Here is a 22,707-nt window from a genome sequence, read left to right on the forward strand (position 1 = left end):
AGCTAACACCTCCATATGTCACATAATTATCATTTCACTTTCTGGTGAGAACATTTAAAATCCAGTCTCTTAGCAACTTTAAAGTATATAATACAGTATTTATACTATAATCACAATGTGTATTGTATCTCCAGAATTTATTATCTAACTGCAAGTTTGTACTGTTTGACTAACACCTCCTAATTCACCCCCACCCCCACCCAGCCCCTGGTAACTATCATTCTACTCTGTTTCTATGAGTTCATCTTTTTAAAATTCCGTGTATAAGTCATATCATACAGTATCTGTCCTTTTCTGTCTGACTTACCTCACTTAGCAAAATCCTTTTAAGTTCCATTCATGTAGTCACAAATGGCAGGATTTCCTTTTTTCTTATGGCCAAAAATATTTATAGTTTGTGTATGTGTGTGTGTGTGTGTGTGTGTATTACATCTCTTCCTATTCATCTGTATATGGACACTGAGGTTGTTTCCATACCTTGGTAAAAAATAAGCTGTAATAAACATGGAAGTGTAGATATTTTTTAGATATTCTGTTTTCATTTCCTTAGATCTATACCCAGAAGTGGAATTGCAGGATCATATGGTAGTTCTATTTTTATTTTTTAAAAGAACCTCCATATAGTTTTTCATAGTATCTATACCAATTTACATTTCCACCAATAATGGACAAGGGTTCCCTTCTATCCACATAGTCCTAACATTTATTAGTCTCATTTTCTTGATGATAGTCATTCTAACAAGTGTGAGGTGATATCTCATTGTGTTTTGGTTTGCATTTCTGTGGTGATTAGTGACATTGAGCACCTTCCCGTGTGTCTGTTGGTCATTTGTATGTCTTCTTTGGAAAAATGTCTATTTAGTTCCTCTGCCTGCTTTTACATCATTTTGCCTGCTTGTTTGTATTTATGTCATTCAGTTGTATGAGTTCAAAGGGATATTAACCCTTTAAAAGACATATGGTTTACAAGTATTTTCTCCCATGCCATAGGCTGCCATTTTATTTTGTCCATTGTTTTGCTGTGCAGTGTTTCAGTTTGATGTACTCTCATTTGGTGATTTTTGGTTTTGTTGCTTGTGCTTTTAGAGACATATCCAAAAAGCCATTGCCAACACCAATGTCAAAGAGCTTTATCCTGTTTTCTTCTATGATTTTTGTGGTTTCACATCAAATGTTTAAGTCTTTAATCCATTTTGAGTTAATTTTTGTGAGTTGTGTAAAGTAGGGGCTAAATTCAATTTAATTTAATTCCATTTTTCTGCAATAAACTCCATTTATTGGAGAGACTATTCTTTCCATATTGAGTATTGTTGACATCCTTGTCAGGTATTAGCATATTTAAAAATTCATAACAAAATTTAAGAATGAACCAAAGATATTATGAACATCTAGAGGTGGAGCTGACAAAATTTGTTGATGGATTTAGTGGGAAGTGTGTGAAAAGAAAAGAAAAAAAAGAATCAATGTCAGTCCCTGGGTTATTGGCTTGAGCAATTGGGTGGTAGGTACTAATGTTAACACAGGGGATGAAAGTGAATTTCAGAAAAGGCTTTTTTAGGTGGGAGAAAAGAATGGCATTAAGAGCTCTGTTTCAGGGCAGCCCAGGTGGCTCAAGGGTTTAGCGCCACCCTCAGCCTGCAGGTGTGGTCCTGAAGACCCAGGATCAAGTCCCATGTCAGGTTCCCTGCATGGAATGGAGCCTGCTTCTCCCTCCGCCTGTGTCTCTGCCTCTCTCTCAATATCTCTCTCTCTCTCCTGTGTCTCTCATGAATAAATAAATAAATAAATCTTTAAAAAAGAGCTCTGTTTCAGATATGCTAATATGAGGTGCCCAGCAAAGGTTCAAGAAATAATGTAAGATTTCTTTCTCTTTCTCTCTCTCTCATGTGTCATTCCTTGGCAAATCAAAACTTCATCACAATATTCTTCTTGCAAGAGCATTGAATTTTTAGATTAAATCCTGGATGTGCTTTCTGTAGCTGTATGATCTAGCACATTTCAGTTAATCCCTGAGTTTCTTTAGATACAAAATAGGAATAATAATGTATTATGAATAGGATTGTTTACAAGGATTAACTTACATTCAGTTGAATTAAATTAGATAAAGTACCTGGTATATGGTATCAATTTAATATCAGTGCCCTCCTGGTCACCATCTTCCCCCTCCTTTGTCACATTGTATAAAGCAAATGAAATTTGAGCATATTCTCAGATACTCTGCAATTTTCTTCCAACACAAATTAGTGTTTTCTTGAAATATTCAGGTTTAGAAGAAGAAAGAATTAGCATGACACTGTATAGCAATATGAATTGGAAACATTATTTTATAATAAATCTTAGTTGTCTCCTCTCTCATCAGCATGGTGACTTAAGAAACAATTTTAGTCTGCTGATTGCCTAGACTGAAAAAATAATACATTAAAAAAATAGACTAATTTATGGTCATGAAATTAAGTATTTATGCTCAGGAAAAAAAGATTATAGAATTATAAGTGAATAAACACCTATTTTTACTGGGTCCTTTTTTCAAGTTCTATTCCATGACTCTAAACTGAAAATATGGAATGCCTGGGTGGTTCATGGTTGAGTGCCTCCTTTTGGCCCAGGGCGTGATCCTGGAGTCCTGGGATCCACTCCCGCATCGAGCCCCCTGCATGGAGCCTGCTCTCTCTCTCTGCCTGTATCTTTGCCTCTCTCTGTGTCTTTAATGAATAAATAAAATCTTTAAAAAATAAAAAAATAAACTGAAAATATTATTATCTAATACTAGATCACAGTTTACCGACAGTACTATCAATGGGAATAACTAGGGGAGAGTTGAATGGCATAATACATAACAGGCACCTGAGAATTGTTATTTTATTTATGTCTTTTCACTCAATTTACACAATAAGATTTCATTTTTTAAACTTGTTAACATTTTTATTAAATGTAGTTATTTTCACAGCTTTGTGGTTGAAATGTAGTTTCTAAAGTAACACCTGGTTTGTGGGAAAAGAACAGTGAACTATTCTTATTTAAAACAAAATATCCTCTAAAGTGATTAGGATTAAATTCTCACTTCTAAAAGTAAAACTGATGGGGGGGGGGGTTGGTCGTTAGGAGGCTTGAGTGCTAGGTACTTAAGGAAGAGTTTGGGCTTGTAGCCAGTTATATGAGAGGGTCCCTCAAGTTATGTCCAAAATATGCAAAGGAGTATGATCAGAGAGGTTCTTAATATGTTGATGCCTCAAAGGAGGGAAATGAGTAATCCAGTTTAGCCATAGCCAAATATTTCATGAAGAAAGAACTATTTTGACTGAAATTAATAGGTGAGCCAACTTTGAAAAATTCTTTCAATTATAAAAGTGCTAAATGATATGTGGTTGGTATAGAGAATTTAAAAAAATCTATCTGCAGAATAGAATAAAATTTCATCTATAATTACATCACCCAGGGAAACTCACTATTAAGATTTAAACGTTTATTTCAGATAAACTTTTATTTTATTTATATACTTTGAAAAATATTTTTTTATATAATTACAAATTATATACATATAGCTCTATACATTATTTTAAAATAATACACAGCTGGTCCTTGGGCAATATGGGAGCTGGGGTCACCGACATCCCTCCTACCCCTCTGTCCCCCTGCTGCACACTCAAAAAATCCACTTACAAACTTTTTACTCCTTCAAAACTGAACTACTAATAGCCTACCATTGACTGGCAGCCTTACTGATAATACAATGTCTATTTAACACATATTTTGTATGTTGTCTGTATTATATGGTATATTTTAAAAATAAAGTAAGCTAGAGAAAAGAAAATGTTATTAAGAAAATCATAAACAAAATACATCTATAGTACTGTACTGTATTTATTTTAAAAAATCTGTGAATAGGTAGACTCATGCAGTTTAAACACATGTTGTTCAAGGGTCAACTGCGTTATTAGTATTTGACATATTGTTAAATACTCCTAGAATATATTATTGAAACAAAATTGAACACTTTTATCATATTCTTGTCTCATGGTTTATTTAATTATCTATCAACAAATTAAGATCTTGGATGTAAATACTACTATGTTGTGTAGGATTTCAGATTTTATTTATTTATTTATTTATTTATGTATTTATTTATTTATTTATTTATATTTTGTTTATTTATTCATGAAAGACACACACAGAGAGGCAGAGACATAGGCAGAGGGAGAAACAGGCTCCCCATGGGGAGCCTGATGTGGGATTTCATTCCAGGACCCCAGGATCACGACCTGAGCCAAAGGCAGATGCTCAGCTGCTGAGCCACCCTGGGTGCCCCAGGATTTCAGATTTTAGAATTGGACCTGGGAATAGAAATAGTTCAGGTAACTACATGAAGAAAGTTGTGGAAATAGGAATGCGTAGGGAATATTTAAGAAACAATTAATATATATGTTTAGGCAACAATTAGGTGTATGTATGTAAACCATGTAGGAATTATTGCAACTGGGTTGGGGCAGATTCAAGTGAACTATAAGAGTTAGGGTCAGATATTCAGTTTGGAGAGGCACTGCAGGTCTGCACATAGCACTGAGACATAATCAAAGCAGTGTTTTTGGAAAATTCTTCTGTAAGGAGAGTGTAGGAGTGAACTGGAAAGGCAATATAGTGAAAGACAAGAGACAAGATAACAGGTTATTTTAATGGCAAAATGCAAGATAATGAGGGCTGGAACCTGGGTGATGATTGTAGGAAGGGAAAGAAAAAGATGTTGGGGAGAGAGGTTTCTAAGCATTTGCTATAGTGTTCTTTGGTTAATGCAAATTAAATACATTTTGGGGATGCTTAGCATGGATATTACCAGCCATTTTCTCTCTGAGTGCTGCTAAAACTAGTAAGTGCACTATAATGACACTGCTAAAATAAAACTGTTTTTCCTTTAATAATGCTGCAGTCTCATTATACAAAATAAGCCAATGTAGAGTTATAATTCCAATAGTTTAGAATGACCTCTTGAAGGTATTTTATTTTAACATTCCAAAGGCTTTTTTGAGTTAGGTTTCTTTTTTTTTAATTCTCTGTAGTGTTGTTTATATTTAAATAATAAATAAATTGTTTGCAGTTGATATTTTGCTAGATCTGTTTTCCTGTCTAATGACTGCTTGATGATTTCAGATTTTAGATAGTTATTTAAATTATTTATTAAGAGAGTTAACACCATTGAGTGGGTTTGGTTTTTTTTTTTTTTTGGTCTTGATAATAACACTTAAACAAATGCTTATAGAAACTCAATCTTTTTATAGAAGGAAGGTAGCATAATATTGTACGAAGAGGACTGGAGTCAGATTCAAAAGTGTCATGCTTTAGGCTAAGTTTGCCATCATTCAACCTTAGGCCCGGCCAGGACTTCTATTTCTGCCCTTCTGAAGCTGCTTCTACTATGAGTTTAGAGCCATAGCTGTTACTATTATTGCCACAGAACTACCACAGAGCCATCACTACTGTACACCTGCTACTACTCTTTCTGCTAATGACGTGTCGCCTCCTTTTTTTTTTTTTTTTTGTGGTGGTCAGATTACTTTTCTGAGGGGCTTTATGTGCATTACTTTCAACCTCCAGGCCAACCACACGAGATAGGCAGAATTATTTTTATTTACTGAGGAGGAATCTGAGGTTCAAGGAGATTAAATACTTTGCTCAATGAAAATGATGATTCTGGAAGTTAACCCGAGATCTACACATACTGCCTCTGCGAGACTGAATGAGAAATAGACTGGACCGGATCTGCTGCTAAAGTGCTGAGAGGACTTAAAAACTTAAGACTTCCACAGCAGAGGAGCAGAAACCCTATTTCCTTTTTTTATTGTTAGTGGAAAAACACAACTTTGTCTTCTTCATGGTTTCTGGGTATTTTTATACCAAGTCTTTGGATCTTTTCAGATTCTGCACATTTACATTTCTTATTTCCAGCCACCCATGAAGATGGACTTAACTCCTTCCTTGGGTACTATTTTAACATAAGTGGTCTCTTAATTTGTCTGAAAACCAAATTAGACTGTGTATTTTCTGAAAGTAGGCATCACATCCATCTCAATACCTATCTTATTACTCCATAGATGTTTGCTGAATAACTTAATACATTATAGAACAGAAATATCAAAATATTTTGTTAAACCTAAAGGATTTTACTATTAAATCATTATTTCTCAAACTGGAATTTAAATGTATTCAAATATGTAATAATTATTTTATAGAAATGGGCTTAAAATAATATTAGGCAAATCTATATTGAACACAATTGACAAGTAATCTAGCTTCTGGTTCTTAAAATTTTAAATACCTAAACACATCTGTAGATGTAGCTGTGGGGACATTTTCATGAGATAAGGAAATTTATGCAGTAGAACTAAACATTCTTATAAAGAAGTATTTTCTGTGTATAAGAATAGGTGTAATTTCATAACTTGGGTGACATTTGAATAACTTGCCTTTGAAAAGTAAAATAAACAACTTTTTTTTCAGTTTAGAGTATAATTGAAAGTCATTCTTCATGTAATCCAAGTTTCTACTTTAATAAATATATTCTGTACTCAATAAATCATGAATCCAAAGTACCAATGAGAATATCTCTGAACTCAAAATGGCATAAAAAATTGAGGCAATTATTCAGATACTTAGGGCTATCGGAAACTGTAAGCAATTTTGTAGGAATAGTTTAATTTTTAAAAATCTCTCTTTGCTGGAATTTCAAGTATTTTACTACTCACTCAGGTAATTTCAGGTAAAATAATGCTATTTTGGATATGGCAAGTAAAATATTTTTTCAATATGTGTCTCTTTAGTCTATGAAGAATTTGAGAGTCTGATTTGAAACTCTTAAGTTTATCTTCCATTGTCTTAAGTTGCAGTTTCTTCCACTAAGCAAGTCTAAGTTAATTAATTTTCTTTCTGATCTTGGGTTAACCAAGATCATGGATGATATGCTCTTCACACAAAGCCAACCCTGTTTCTCTGTGAAAAGCAGTAAGCATCCCTCTAGGAAGATAGGGGGCAGAAGTGTTCCCTGGGGGGATGATTTACTGACTTGACTGCTCTGTCCTCGCCACATCTGCTCTTCTTCTTTTGCCATGTAATGTTAGCTGCTTGCTTTAGCTGCTTGTCCCTTTGATGGCCAACAACACCTATATGAAAGGTGACTTTTTCCTCACAAAAGCAGATGTACTTGACTCTATTGTATCTCAACTGGATTCACTGAGGGACTACAGAATATTGGACTGGCAGCAGAGTCATTTGAACTTTTTAAAAATTCTTGTTTCAAGGAGATTAGATTGATCTTTCTGATGTGTCCGTAAGCCCAGTCAGTCATGCCAGCCTGGTTGGTTGCTCATTTTTGTTGTCTGAACCATCCGCATATCCTTCGCACTTAGTTTCAGACAATGTGAATCTAGGAGCATCTTAGAGGCAGATTGGTTGAAAGAACATGGACAGAGTAGAAGTAACACTTGAAAATCAAATTTGTGAGGATGTTAGAAGAGTAAGGATGCAGGTACAATCTCACTTCTTTTCAGGCTAGTCAGTTGAAATATACTATGATGGTTTCAGTATATTTTGGCTGACTTGCCTAAAAGGTTTATTATCTTATTTCATTATTTAAAATCAGAGACACAATGAATGAATAAAACATTTCATTATTCTTTCTTATTTATATTTCATACCAGATCCATTTTCCATTTCTTACATTATTTCTCACAAGGCCACTGTGCTTCCATATGCCCCTCCAGATCCACAATCCAGCTTTCTTTACTCTTCTGTGTACCCTGTAGGAGTCTGACTTCTGTGGATGCCTCAGTGTTCTCTCTTTCTAAACAGATTCTAAATCTAAACAGATTCAACAATTGGAAGCACAGACTAGAAACTAAAGGGTAAGAGAAGAGTCAAGTTGGGTTATTTATTATCTGCAGTTTGCTTTCTCACAGATCAAGATTTGGATGTGGCTGCTTTCCTCCACTGAAGGTGATAGCTTCTATCAGGCAGCTACCTCTATACAGACCTCTACAGGTACTGCTAACTACCAACTGTTGAGTTCATAAAAGTGATATCTAAGAAGAAAAATTCAGTATTAGTTGTGCCTCGTCTAGACTTCTCATGGTGTGCTAGGTCTAGGGCAATCTTATAGGATTGCATTCTTGGGGATCCTCATTACTAGATTCAGACTAGCCTGAGAAGGAGAGGGCCACTTTACTATCAGGACAAATTGTGCAGTGCACTATAACCAATGTTGCAGAAAGGGAAGTCAGAGAAGTGTGAATGGGAACAAATCCCGGCCAGAATTACTCCAGCTCTTGGACAGAGTGGTTGGTTAAAAATGGGCTTATATTGCAGCATGCCAATATGAGGCCACCCTGGAACTATTTTTACACTGCAATAAAAAAAAATTACTCTTGCTGTTAGGGTTGTATATTCACATCCTGAGGCTGCCATAACAAATTACCACAAACTTGATGGCTTAAAACAGCAGAATTTTATTCTCTCACAGTTCTGGAGGCTAAGTCCAAAATCAACTTGTCATCAGGTCTTTGCTCTCTTCTGAAGACTCTAGGGAAGAATCCTTTCTTACGTCTTCCTAGCTTTAGGTAGGTAGCTTCCAAAATCCTTGGCACCCTTTGGCTTGTAGCTACATCATCCCTCTCTCTACTTCTGTCTTCATATGGCTTACTTTTTTCTAAGTGGCTGTGTATTTCCTCTCCTCTTCTTAAAAGGACACTAGTCATTGGATTTAGGGTCCACTCTAATCCTGCATGACCTCATCTTAACTAATTACATATGCAAAGATCCTATTTCCAAATAAGTCATATTCTGAGGCTCTCGGTGGATATAAATTATTTGTGGATGACATTCAACCTAGTACAAATTACAACCTCATGAGAACCTGAGCAAGAAGAGAGACAGAAACTTGATGATATTGTGCACCTGAATCTAGGTCTATCAGATCTGTCTAATCAGTTATATCAGCGAGAACAATGCCTTTTTACCTCCTCCCTTCAAGTGAATTTGAGTTAGGTTTTCATTTAATATGTCTTTAGATCTCCAATATAATTTCTGGTCAAGTTAAGATTTTGACAACGAATATCATATTTGAAATGCAGTATCTTCTGTTATTACTGTTATTACCACAGATGTGTGACATAGTGAGGCACAAAAAGACCTGTAGCAGTGGGAAGAAGGGAAAGATTGATGGGCTGGACCAGTTGGGGTAGGGATTTATAAAGCGACATAACAAATAATGATGGTCCATGACCAAAATAATGATGCTTTTATTCAGTTCGGGGATAGGCTTCAGTATTTTCTTAAAACCTCCCAAGTGATTATAACAGGATTTAGAACCTGGAAAAAAAGTGCTGCTGGAAATTCTTAACTTCGTCCTATATACATGGTGCTTTCAAAAGAGATGCCATTCAAGATTAATGGCTATGTTTCAGTCATGTTGTTAAGTATATTGCATGTATTATCTTAGTTAATTCTCATGGCAATAAGATGATTTATTATCCCAATTTCATAGATGAGACTATTGAAGTTTAGATTCAAAGTGGTTAAATAACTGGAAGTCATAGCTAAAAAGTGCAGTTGAAATATGAACATATGCCCTTTCCACAACAAGGCCTTAGGTCATAATTATTGTGCTACAGGTTTATTAAGATGATAAAACTGGTATTTTTAAAAGGCGAATGTGCTGGTGATATGCAGGATGAATTAAAGGTGGATGACACTTGGCAGTAAGACTAGTGAATTGGTATTTTTGTCATTATGCTTTTGGTCTCTAAGCAATGAATCAAATCACTGAACTGTTGATTTGATCTGTGGCTCAGCAATCAGTCAAGAAAAGCAAAAAAGACAGTATTGTTGAATAAAATATGCGTATGGCTTCCATATGTGCGTATTCTGCGATGAGGGAGTGGCCCTTGTGCTAAGTAATTCAGCTCAGTATGTTCTGTATAAAATTGTGTCATGTAGGTCATTTTTATGTAAAAATGTGTATATATGTACACATACATAATGATAGAAAATCAACTGTTATAACAAAGATTCTCAAACAGCAAATTTATTATATTTTTTACTCCTTAAGGTTATTTAGGCATGTATTCTTTTGTAATATAATTTTTAGTAAATTAAAGTTTATGTTCAATTGGCAAGTTATTTGAGTTTCTTGCATCTTTATTTTCTTCTATTGCTGACCTATACTTGGTTGTGCTATTACATTTAATTCCCTAAAATAATTATTAATGATTTTTTCATGTTGTGGTTATATGCCAGGTTTAGCTTTCAGGAAGAAAGCAAAACAAGTAATTCTTTTTAACTTTTTTTTTCCCCTGAATTCATATCATATTTTTGGCTAATGCTGTTAGTTTTGGTAAAAATTAATTAAAAACTTGATTGCATATCTTTTACATAAATTTAATCAAATATTTTAACTGCTATATTGCAAATATGTACTAATGTGACAAACTCAATTATATTTACACTTCTCTTGTCTAATATTTGGTGATATTAGCTTTAAAAACATAAAAATATACAGCAGATAATGAAAATTTAAAAAATCACTACATAATGCTTTAATGCGGAGAGTGAGTGGCCCAAGAGAAAATACCACTTTTTAATTGCATTTCTTTCTCTCCTTTTCTACAGCTAGCCAGCTCTCTTCCTTCCCTGAGAGTCCACATAAAGCATTTTTATTAGAGACAGTGATATTCAGTCAACATAATGATGCCATCAGTTTGGCCAAACACCAAAATCAATGCCCTAGCTATTTGTCCAGCATCTGTGCTGCTGAAGACAGGGCTTCTGTTGACTCCATAAATTAAAGATCAAGTAGTACATGAGGAAGGTTGGAGAGCTGATTCCCAGAGAAGCAATGGTAGGTTGTTTTTTTCCGTTTGTAGTAGTGAAAGATTTCTGAAGAATCATTACTCATTTCCTTTGTGCTGCTCCAACGACCAAGTGTGGCCATCTCCTGATAAATAAATGGCCAGGCCATTCTAAATACCTCTTACACTGTGTCTTGGTGTCTTTTAGAGAATAATATCCAGTGGGTCAATTCTACTTCTTTTTCATTTTAGCTTCTACCATGACAGTGTTCTTAGTGGATATGATCTATGCTGGACACCATATGATATAACAATTGTATGAGCATTTGTTATATGACAGGAGCTTATTTTCTGTTATTAAATTTAAGCTTTGGCCTAACCATAGGTATTATTTTACATATTATTATTATTATTATTATTATTATTATTATTATGAGGGAGAGAGAGAGCATAAGTGGAGGATGGAGAAGAGGCAAAGGGAAAGTGGGAGACAGAATCTTCAGCTGACTCCACTGAGTGCAGAACCCTAGGCAGGGCACGATCGCATGATCCTAAGATCATGACCTGAACTATAGTCAAGAATGAGACTCTCCACTGACTGAGACTTCCAGGTGCCCTTACATATTATCTTTGAGTTGAGATAGTTGAAACTCAGAGAGTGAGTCACTTGGCTAAGGAAATCCAACTACTAAGTAGAGAAGAGTCAAACCCAGGTTGTTTGGTTCTAGACCTATGGTTTTTCCACTGCACTGCAAGGCACCCAGTATATTGTTGCTGTACATTTGCTTTATGTATTGATACAGATTATGTTTATACTTCTCAGTACTTACTTAGTGAACAAGAGGGTGGATATGATGCTTCATGGGGATAACTGCTTGGGTATAAAAACCTGAAGCTTTGTTTGAATAGCTCCAGAAACAGTGTGAAGTTGAGGGATCAATTTACTATTTAGAAAATTTCTAGCCATTCTCCCTTACTTTTCTTTTAGTTTGGAAATCCTGGGAATAAATCCATTAAACTTCAGGTTCTTTGTTGGCAGAAACTGAATTTTAGTTACTGGTGTATTCAGAATCTAACAACGACAGGAATGTTGAAGGAGTTCAAGAAATACTTGTAAGCAAATAAATGAATAACTCAGGATTACAAGGGGACTTGGCTTTTGCATACCTACACTGGTTTGCTTTGACCATGAAGACCTGGCCTAATTATTGTGAAGGCAGAGAGGAAGGTGTTCGTGCATTAGGATTCCCCTAAGCCATGGTATATCTCATGGATCAACTCAGGCGAATCACTTGTGGCTTCCTAGGGAGTTGCTTGGAAAGGATTCCGGATGTATAGCAGGTTTCTAAAGCAAGATTACAGTGGCAGAGGAGTAACTTCTGGCACAATGGAATCATTGTTAGCTGCAGTTGGTCACACTTTATCATCTCTCCTTCACATCTGTGGACAGTATAAGACAATGGATAGGACTTGGGTATTTTTAGAGTTCTGAAGTTGCATCTGCAGTTATTTTTCAGCATATGAATTATTGTGATATATTTTATTGTTTTGAGCAAGGAAATTAATAATGCTGGAAGAATATATTCAGTATCCACATTTCTACCTGGTGGCAAAATAGGGTCCAGAACAGTCTGTTCATTACTCTGGCTCCTTTTAGTCCTTTAATTATGTTGAATCCGCTTCCAGACCTTTTTCAGTCCCTGAGTGATTATGGCTGTTGAGTAATAATGCATCATTAGTATGCTGTGTTTAGCTCACTTGATGTGCTACTTGAAAGATCCAGGAAAGAGCAGCTTCATAAGCAGATTGGCTTTAATTATTAGAGGGAAAGGTACACCAGTGCCAAGGTGTTCCTGTTGGCATGAACATTGATTTTTTTATAAAATTATAATTTGCATTTTTAATTTTAGGTCTTTTATTCACTTCAGCATTTGTCAATGCCCCTGCTATTTACACATATTCTCCTTAGACAAATCTTATACTCATCGTCATCCTACATCTGTTTCTCAACCTTCCCTTCTCCCTTGGTATTTTCCTTGTATGGTACAATAAATCCAATCTGAGTTCTGCCCATCCTTGGAAACCCCCAGTCCTTCAGAAGCCAGCTCCTCCCTCTGTGCTACAGTGTAAAAGTCTAAATCGTAGCAAAGGAAAATGCTTCTCTCTAGCATTCTTTGAAAAATATTGGTACTAATGCCATTTGTTCATGTTTTAGTTTCACACTAATAAACTACACAACATTTACTAAAGGATGAAAAATTTCCTCTCATCTGCTGATTCTATCTGAACAGAGAACAAAAAGTGACTTATATAAGACAAATTAAAGAAAAATTAGAATTGCTAAGTAAAGTCAATTAAATTTCCTTCAAGTAAATTCAAGCACAACTTTTTTTTTTTCATATTGAATGACTACAGTAGTTAAAATTGAAACATAGCCCAACTACAAGACTATTTTCATTAGTTATCATATTTAATTCTTCCATTCCTGTATTTATTTTCAAGCAGGTTTATTATGGCACAGTCTTGACATGTATTTGTAAACATACTCAGGACAGGGAAAGCAGAGCTAGAGGAAGCAGGAGGAGGGAGAGGAGAAAATTTGCTCCTGCAACATAATTTTGCACTAGCTGCCTACATACTTTTTCCATCAGTATCCAAATTTATTGTATAGTGTGATTCTGAGGACAGTTTGCAACATAGAAGGTTCCATTTGTTACTGTCACACTGAGCAGCTAGCAATGGCTAAATTACTTGAAGGTAATTTTTAACATCTTTTCCTCAAACACTTTAGCCAGGAAAATATTAATCAAAGTACTTAGAAGGAAAAGCCCTATATAAAATGAAGATTAAAAAAAAAGAGTATTTTGTTTTTAAAATGTGGAGGTGTTATTTTGTTCTTCAAGCAAATGTTAATGAGCTGTTTTATATTTTCTGCAAGAAACTCAGCACCTCTTTGTGGTATTTAAAATGACATCTTCATGGAAATTTTAGAAATGCTTAATTATAGGATGCTGAGTATAGTACATGCTATGCCAGTAGAATGTTGTTTATTGCAGGCATACAAAATATATGTCAGTTGAAAGAATTTTAAAAGTAGAAAATAACCTCAATTCTCATTCTAGCAGGTAAGAGAGTTTGTATTTTAGCATTTCCCCTCAATGTTATTTTTAGCCACTTCTAAAGAATTCAATTCAGTACTGGAAGTGGGACAAGAAGTCAAATGTCCTTCCCTTAAAAAAATAACAATTTTAATTTAAAAAACATATAAAGAATACACCTCTCATCCGCCCATAAAAACAGGAGGAAGTATGTGTGAGGGGTTAGGGTAGAGAGGGCAGATTATAGAGAGATAAAAAATATATATCTTCACATACTTCTTTTCCCTAAATAAACACAGCTTTTCAGTAGTTCCATGGGGACCCCACTGTGAGAAGAACAGGTAGTGGGAGGAGGAAGGGCTCTGGTGTTTTAATAAGGCAGCTTCTCAGATTGAAGCAGCAGGGCTAATTGACCAAGATGTAGCTCACATTCCCACATAAAACTTTAAATTTAAAGGTCAGTTGGGTACCAGAAGCAAAGAGTAGGATGCAGCCTAGTCAGGGGAAAAAAAAAAAAAAAAGAAGTTTCTGTATTCCTTGGAGAGAATTTAAGAGGAGCTGATATTTTTGACCTATTCCCTTGTAAGGCAAAAAGGAAGTAGTTTATCAATCATTGGCACATTGCCCCAGCTCATGTAGAGCAGCCTCCTTTTACCAATTCTAACTCTTTTTGAGTTCCAGAGCTACTTCCCCATTGATTTCATTATCACAATGTGGATGGGAAACCAAACTCTCAGAAGCTCCCCTCCTTCACATATTCCGTATGCCTTTCAGTTTTTTGGGGTTTTGTTTTGCTGTTGTCATTAATTCAACAAGTCTTTGTTGAGGTCTGCTGTCCCCCTGGGTCCACAGTGGTGAACATTTTCCCCTTCTGGAGCTCCCCTTCTGGAGCTCGCAGTCTTCAATATTATTTTCTGAATCTAAAATTCCCTCATTATTTCTTTCCTCTGTGCTGCCATTTTATCCAAGTGAATCATGTTCTTCATAATACTTTCTTCCTTCTCCTTTTGACACTTCCCTGATCCTGTTTCTCCCTCTTCATACAACTGTTACTTTTCTTTGAGATTTACTTTAATTTACAGCCAGAATATTACTATGTTAGCGTCCCTGGAGATTCCTCAGTTCTGGGTGCCCTACTAAGTGCATTTCAAGTTTCTTGTGATTCAGATTTCCCTTTGCTTATGGCACCCACATCTAGATGAATATTGAGTTTACAGGGAGCTAACAGAACTACCTGATAGACCTCCATAGCAGTAGCGTCTTTATTCCTTTGTGAAAGCTCCTCTACATGACCTTGGTCAGCCTTTCCTCCTATCCTTTTCCTAACCCTGGCTATTTTAAACTTTTTTCATTTCCCTTTTCCCATTTTCCTTGCTCTCTGTAGCCAACATCTTCTGCTTCATGTAGGACTAGAAGCTACAGAAAAAGGGGATATCTTACCTTTTCCAAATCCAGCAAACCTTTCCATCCTTGCTGTTTTAAAATCATCTTTCCTTCAGCCTCAGAAGAAAAGATGTCAATTGTCCTGCTCAAGACAAAATCTACTACCTAAATCTGAGTCCCTTCCTCTCCAGCCTTTTTGGGGGAAATGTCTCCATCCATTTTCTCATTGTTTCTCATCAGCTTCATTCCATAATGACTTTTCTTTTGGTGTAGAAATATACTTGTTTCTCTAACCTTGAAAAGTAATCAAACTGTGTCAATCCCCTATTTTTTGTAGCCATCTTCTAGAAAAAAAAATACCTGCTCTTTCCACTTCTCACCTCCTGTCAGTCCTATTTTCTTTTGCAATCTGGAGCCTATCTATATACTCCATGGATCCCACTGTCATCCATACTCTACCTACCCACTCTACAGACACTGTTTTCACCAAGGTTAGCTTCTAGATGCTAAATGCATAAAAGACTTTCACAATCTTAGTCCTCCCATAGCAGTTAATGCTGTTAATTCTTTCTTGAAGCTACCCTTTTCAACAAGCCCCATATTCCCTGCTTTTTACTCCCATCAATCTGGCCTTTTTTTTTTTAACTTAATTTTTCTTTGAATGTTCATCTTGTTTCTATTCCAACTGTTTATAGTTCTATTTTTAGAACTTTTGAAATACCATATTCTCTCTTGTCATTTTTAATAACAACCTTTCTGCTGATTACAATGTGCAAATCTCCAATATGCTCATTTTCCAAACCTCAGACCCATAGTCAGTTTCTCCTGTATCACTCCACTTGCCTATCTCATGAGCATCGGACTGAAATTGCCTATTTTCCCACATCTTTATAGTCTCCTTCCTTCTTTTACACTCTGAATCCAATCGATCAATGAGTTCTGAAGATTCATTTTCTTTATAGCTCTAGAATTTGCCTTTTCTTTTCCATCCCCTGAGACATTATTTAACTAAGTCGTCTTTATTAGGGATTACCTAAATTACTTAAGCAACTTTCTATGTCAGTGGTCCTCAATATTGGCTATACAATATAATCAATTATAGAATTTTTAATATCCCTGCCACCCTGAACACATCTCTGGCCATTACATTACGATGTATGAGGATGGAGTTCAGGCATTCCAATATGCAGTAGTGATGGAGAATAACTGTGCTAATCCATCCTGGTGCACTGAATGCTAGTGATGCATGACTCAAATGCTGGTGATATGTCATCATGCTATCTCCTTTCTGAAGACCATTTGATGGCTCCTTGCCACCTTTAGGTAAAAACTAAATTCCTTAACTTATATCTTTATGTCTCATTAAATCATTTATTAATTTTAATGGATATTACATGCACATGAAAAAAACCCAAAAAGCACACAAAGAATATACTTTGAAAAAAGAAAACACTCCTTTCCACCAATATCTAAACCCCAAGATGCTTACCCCACCTCCACAGGCAGCCATTGCTCCTAATATCCTTTCATGGAATATTTCTATATAGATCTATATAATTTTTTCCTTTTAAAAATGAGATTGATAGAACACTGTTTTGCTTCATGATATCCTCATTTAATAATATATTTGGGAAATACATTCACCTCAATATATATATAGGGAGATGAATCATGCTTTAAAATATAGTTGTATAGTGTTTCATTATGTACATGCAAAATACATAGTGAAAAACCTGCTTCAAGTCATTTACAGTCTTTTGCTATTGCAAACATCATTGCAACAAACAACAACAGATGAATGCCCAAAAGATACGTGCATTTTATATATTCCTAGGAATTGCCAAATTATCTTCCACTAAGGCTGGGCCTATTTAGATTCCTGTCAGCAATACCTGTTCCCTGCATGTTTTTCAACATTGAGTGTTAATCACTTTTTTTTTTTTGATATTTTCATTGTGTATTTATCGCACAGTACACATATAAATGGGAATGGATATCTTTTGAAGTGTTGAAGTGTTGAAATACTATGTACATTTCTGTCTCTGTGAATGACCTATTCATACTTTTCTCTGAGCTTTTTTCTATTTAACAGTTTCCTCAGATATTAACTAAAATCCTTAAAGAAAAGATTGTTAACTTGATCATAAAGAGTGTGGGGTATGGGTGGAAGGGAAAATCTGAATGTATACTTACAAAGCTGGCAAGGACAGAGGGATAGAAGGGGAAGAAAAGGCCTAGAAGGCATCTGATCACAAGTGGCTTTCTTCTGCTAAGAGCCTTGAATGTCATAGGTGGCAGAGAGAGAAGATACTGAGCAAATGCTTTCTTGCTTGAAGAGCTACTCTGATCTTTCAATAGCCACTCTGGAATGAATACCTCCAGGAAGAATACACAGTTGATTTTTATCTGAAGAGACCATAGTTATTTTTTGAGTCCTACTTTGCGTGTTTTTTTTTTTTTTTTTTAAGATTTTATTTATTTATTCATGAGAGATACAGAGAGAGAGAGAGAGGCAGAGACACAGGCAGAGGGAGAAGCAGTCTCCATGCAGGGAGCCTGATGTGGGACTCAATCCCGGGACTTCAGGATCACGCCCTGGGCCGAAGGCAGACGCTCAACCGCTGAGCCACCCGGGCTGCCCTGTCTGCCTGTTTATATACTAGCAGAAACCAAACTGAAATTTTTAAATAAGGGAGAGATTTTAGATAAGGAATGTTATTGTTCCCATGCTCCCATGTAAATTCTAGGCCTGGGGGAATAATACCAAAGAGGTTGAATTTTTTTCCTGTGATTCAATAATAAAATGTAATGTCCATATTCCATAGAACTAATAAATAGTTATGAAAATAAATATATGATTTGGAGAAAAATATTTTTTAGGCTGTCAATACTTTATAGTATCATAAAAGAGAAATAATTGCTTAGGGATTGTTTTAAAAGAAAACTAGAACTGATTAATTTTATCAAATTTCAATTGTTGCCATGTGGGGATCCCTGGGTGGCTCAACGGTTTGGCACCTGCCTTCCGCCCAGGGCATGATCCTGGAGTCCTGGAATCGTGTCCCACGTCGGGCTTCTTGCCGGGAGCCTGCTTCACCCTCTGCCTGTGTCTCTGCCTCTCTCTGTCTATGTCTCTTATGAATAAATAAATAGGATCTTTAAAAAATAAAATTGTTACTATGTATAATAATGTACCCTATCTGTGTGCTATTCCTAAATAAGTAAAAGAACCTCCAAGGATTTAAAGCATAGCCTTACATTAGGTTGTCCAACCACCTGGGTTTTCCCCAGACTGAAGGGTTTCCTGGGAGTGGGCCTTTATGTGGACAAACTGGTATGCTGTGGTCACTGGGGATGGATTTCTCAAATTTGATCACAAATTTTATATATATATATATTGCCAGTGTGCCTACAAATGGGAATAAGAAATTTTAAGAACTAGGGTTAAATGGGGTCTAAAAAGTCAAAATTGCTATGCCAGCCATCAAGGTTGGGACAATTATTTGCAGTCTTGTGAGATGGTGGAGTTATCCACTGAGTTCTTAGTTCAGGTCATTATTTTTTCTCTTTAGGCTTTAGTTTGTGGTCTACTCAATTGAATACTCTTCCTTAAATAACCAGTTTCATATAAAGAAACACACACTGGTCAGCTCATTACGCTATTGAAATGATCAGAAATTTTCTTCATGAAGCTTCTGTTTCCATATTATGAAGGGCATAACAGTTTTTTTCCTTCTTAAGACAATTTTTATTTTTTTGAAGACAAAAAAGCATGCTATTAGCTCTCTATTTGTTATTTTATTCTTTCTCCACCTGCTTCTTAAATGTATGCCTTTCTCAGTTTAATTCACAGTTTTCCTTTCACTCTATATACTTTCTTCATGTTGCAGCATCATAAAATTCACTCATGCTATACCTCAGATGTGCAGAGAAATTATAGTTCCCCAGACTCCCATCTGCCAGTTAGAGGGAAATTATATTTTAGTTATATTTACTTTAAAATTTGGTGTGTCTGAGACATGTTAATAGTCTCGAAGGTAGCACATATTCTAAGAATAATAGAAAAAGAACAACTATTCAGTCTCCTGGATTTCTTTGTCCTTTACAGCTTATTTCGTAAAATAGGGATATAGATGTGGCTTATCTCATAAGATAGGGATATGGATGTGGCTCATGAGACCTCCTCATACAGCTGATGGGTTTTGTTCATGAGGGTGCTATGCCTTGGCCCTTCCTGTTTCCTGCTAATTCTGCTATCACTGACATACCAAGGCTTACTGGTTTACTGGTTTTACTTAGGACTCACTGGTCCTGTTGATGCCTAAGTGTTGTGACCTCATTTGGCTCTGACTAGGTGATCATGTTCTTTTGTCCAAACTTTTGTTTTCTTTTTTCTTTCTTTCTTTCTTTCTTTCTTTCTTTCTTTCTTTCTTTCTTTCTTTCTTTCTTTCTTTCTTCTTTCTTTCTTCTTCTTCTTTCTTTCTTTCTTTCTTTCTTTCTTTCTTTCTTTCTTTCTTTTTCTTTTTTCTTGCTCTTTCTTTCTTCTTTCTCTTTCTTTCTTTTTTCTTTCTTCTCTTTCTTCTTTCTTTCTTTCTTTCTTTCTTTCTTTCTTTCTTTCTTCTTTCTTTCTATTTTCTTCTTTTCAGAATATTTGGGAGTGTCCATTGATTTTTTTTTCTTTGATCCACATAAATTATCTCCAAGATGCTCCCTTTCAGGTCCACATGATTATCTGAGGTTTAGAATCTCTTTTGCTTTCATCTTGCTTAATGAGCATAAACATATTTTCTAGGGCCAAGACCCCTTGAAACTGAGGTCCAACCTTCCTAGATATAAAAAGTGCCCATTACTCACACTCCAAACACCTTGCCAGTGTGCTTGCAAACATGTGGATCTGGGTCTCAGATCTTTACTATTTGCAAGTCTGCAGAGCTATGTTCCCTCCATAGGTTTGGGGCAATCTCCTCTTTCTAAAGAATCCAACCTCTTTTTCCTCAAATATACCCCTTCTGTCTGCATTCATCATCCAGGACATCTAGCAAAATCCTCTCATGCCTTCTCATATAGGCCACTCCTTTCACATTTCTATGTATATTAGGTCTCTTAAATCTAATTTGGGCAAAATCAAAGTTTTCTTTAATTGTCTCATTTATTTTTCCTAGATGTCCTACCATCTTCCCCATTCCCTTCACAACCCCGAGTTTTGAGTTTTCTCATGCCAAACCCAGGAAATTACGTTTCTTTTTGCCCTGACTCTTCAACCCTTGATCATATCCAGGGTATCAGCAAGTCATTGTCAACATTACCTCTAAAACCTAAACTTAATGCATCCATTTCTCCCACCACTTTTCTTGACTACTCTGATCGCTTTCTTGTTGCTGACTGGCCCTCTACACTCTTCTGAAAGTGGCATAAATCAGAGGATGTCTCTCCCTTGCTTAAAATCCTTTAGGCCTGTCATACTTAGGAGAAAATCCTAAATGTGTTACTTTGGCCTACCTGACCCTCCATGACCTTGTTCTTGCCCCCTTTTTTGTCTTCATCTTTAAGTCACTATAGCTCTTGTCTATTTTACTTCAGCGGTACTGAATGGATTCTGTTCCTCAAACATAGTAGCTCATTCTGGCCCAGGTGGTTTATACTATCATTCTCTCCTTGAGGAAGGCAATCCCCTACTCTTGGCATGGAGGAGTTGCCTCCATCCTGTTATTTAAATAACAGCTTGAATGTGCTCACCCCCAAAGGCCTTATCCAATCACCTAAACTAACATAGCCTCATGGTCCTTGGCTATGACTTTTCTCTCTCTCTCTCTTTCTCTCTTCTTTTTTTTTTTTTTTTTTTGATAGTCACACACAGAGAGAGAGAGGCAGAGACAGGCAGAGGGAGAAGCAGGCTCCATGCACCGGGAGCCCGACGTGGGACTCGATCCCGGGTCTCCAGGATCGTGCCCTGGGCCAAAGGCAGGTGCTAAACCACTGCGCCACCCAGGGATCCCGACTTTTCTCTTTTTTTACTCTCTGGACATCATTCAACATCATCTTACGTTCTTCTCAGTATTGTTTTGCTTATCGCCCTTTTCCCCAGCTCCCTATGTTTCATTCTAGAACAGGCCTTCTCATAGCAAATACTCAAAAAACATTTGCGAAAGGAGCAAATCAATGAATAAATGAATGTGGTGGAGTTTCGCAAAAGAGAGTTTTGTTCAAACAGCTCTGCTTTGGTGCCTATAATGTTCTTGCGGGTAACGTTTGCCTACCTCTTTGGAGGGATGGGAAGGAAAATAAGACACAGATTAATATCTGAATATATTTCTTGTGCAGTGTGTCACACTATACTTAAATAGATGAAGGAAGATGAAACTATGTGGTTTTCACATTCTTAAAGTCAAGTGAACTTAAGCAAATCCCTGAACATCTCTGATTCTCGTTTTTCTCACCCTTAAAACTTGAGTACTAAATCTTGCCTCACAAAAGAATTTTAAGGAGCAAATGAAGTTGTACATGTGAAAGTGCTTTACAAAGTGTTTAAATAAAAGCTAACCTCTGTAGCAGTCTATCTTCGTGTTCCTGCAAGAATGGATCATAATAGAAAAGGATGTAGATGCAGAAGACTTATTTTAAAGCATAGCCTTATATTAGGTTGTCCAACCACCTGGGTTTTCCCCAGACTGAGGGGTTTCCTGGGATGTGGGCCTTTGTGTGGACAAACTGGTATGCTGTGGTCACATTAGTCACTGGGCTCTCCACCAGTCAAACCACTGCAAAGATTTATTGCCAATTTCATGGTCTGTAAATACAAGGTATTAAGGTAAAGTAATATAAACCCAAAAGGGTCCAAATGTATGTAGAAACATGAGGAGTACAGAAACCTTGACAAGTCAAGAAGGATAGAGTGAGTCATACATCAGAGTGCGTTTGTGGAGAAGGTTCAGGGAATTAAGATATCATAACTAGCTTTAAAAATAATTTCAGTTATGCAAGATGAATAGGTTCTAGAGCTTTGCTGTACAACCTAGTGCCTATAGTTGACAATTAAGTTTTGTACAATTAACACTTTTTTGAGGGTAGATCTCATGTTAAGTGTTCTTACCACCAAAAAAACAAAAGCAAAAAACTAAAAAACAAACAACCCTAAACCCAAAGAGGCATGCCATTGATGACTATGTGCCAGCTCTACAAAGACATAAGAATACAAAATGGAGAAAAATCATTCTTTGCCTGACTACATCTTTGAATTCATCCAGTTTCTTCCTTCTTATTCTATTTCATTAGAAGGTACAATTCTCTCAGATTTCACCTTCCTTCTACCTGGTCTCCAAGTTTTCAAGCCCTCCAGCACATGATTCATACGGCAACTGGAGTGATGTAAAGTGTTCTAATCTAATTCTTTCATTCTC

This window comes from Canis lupus, chromosome 4 (genome assembly GCF_003254725.2).
Source record: "Canis lupus dingo isolate Sandy chromosome 4, ASM325472v2, whole genome shotgun sequence".
Taxonomy (NCBI): domain Eukaryota; kingdom Metazoa; phylum Chordata; class Mammalia; order Carnivora; family Canidae; genus Canis; species Canis lupus.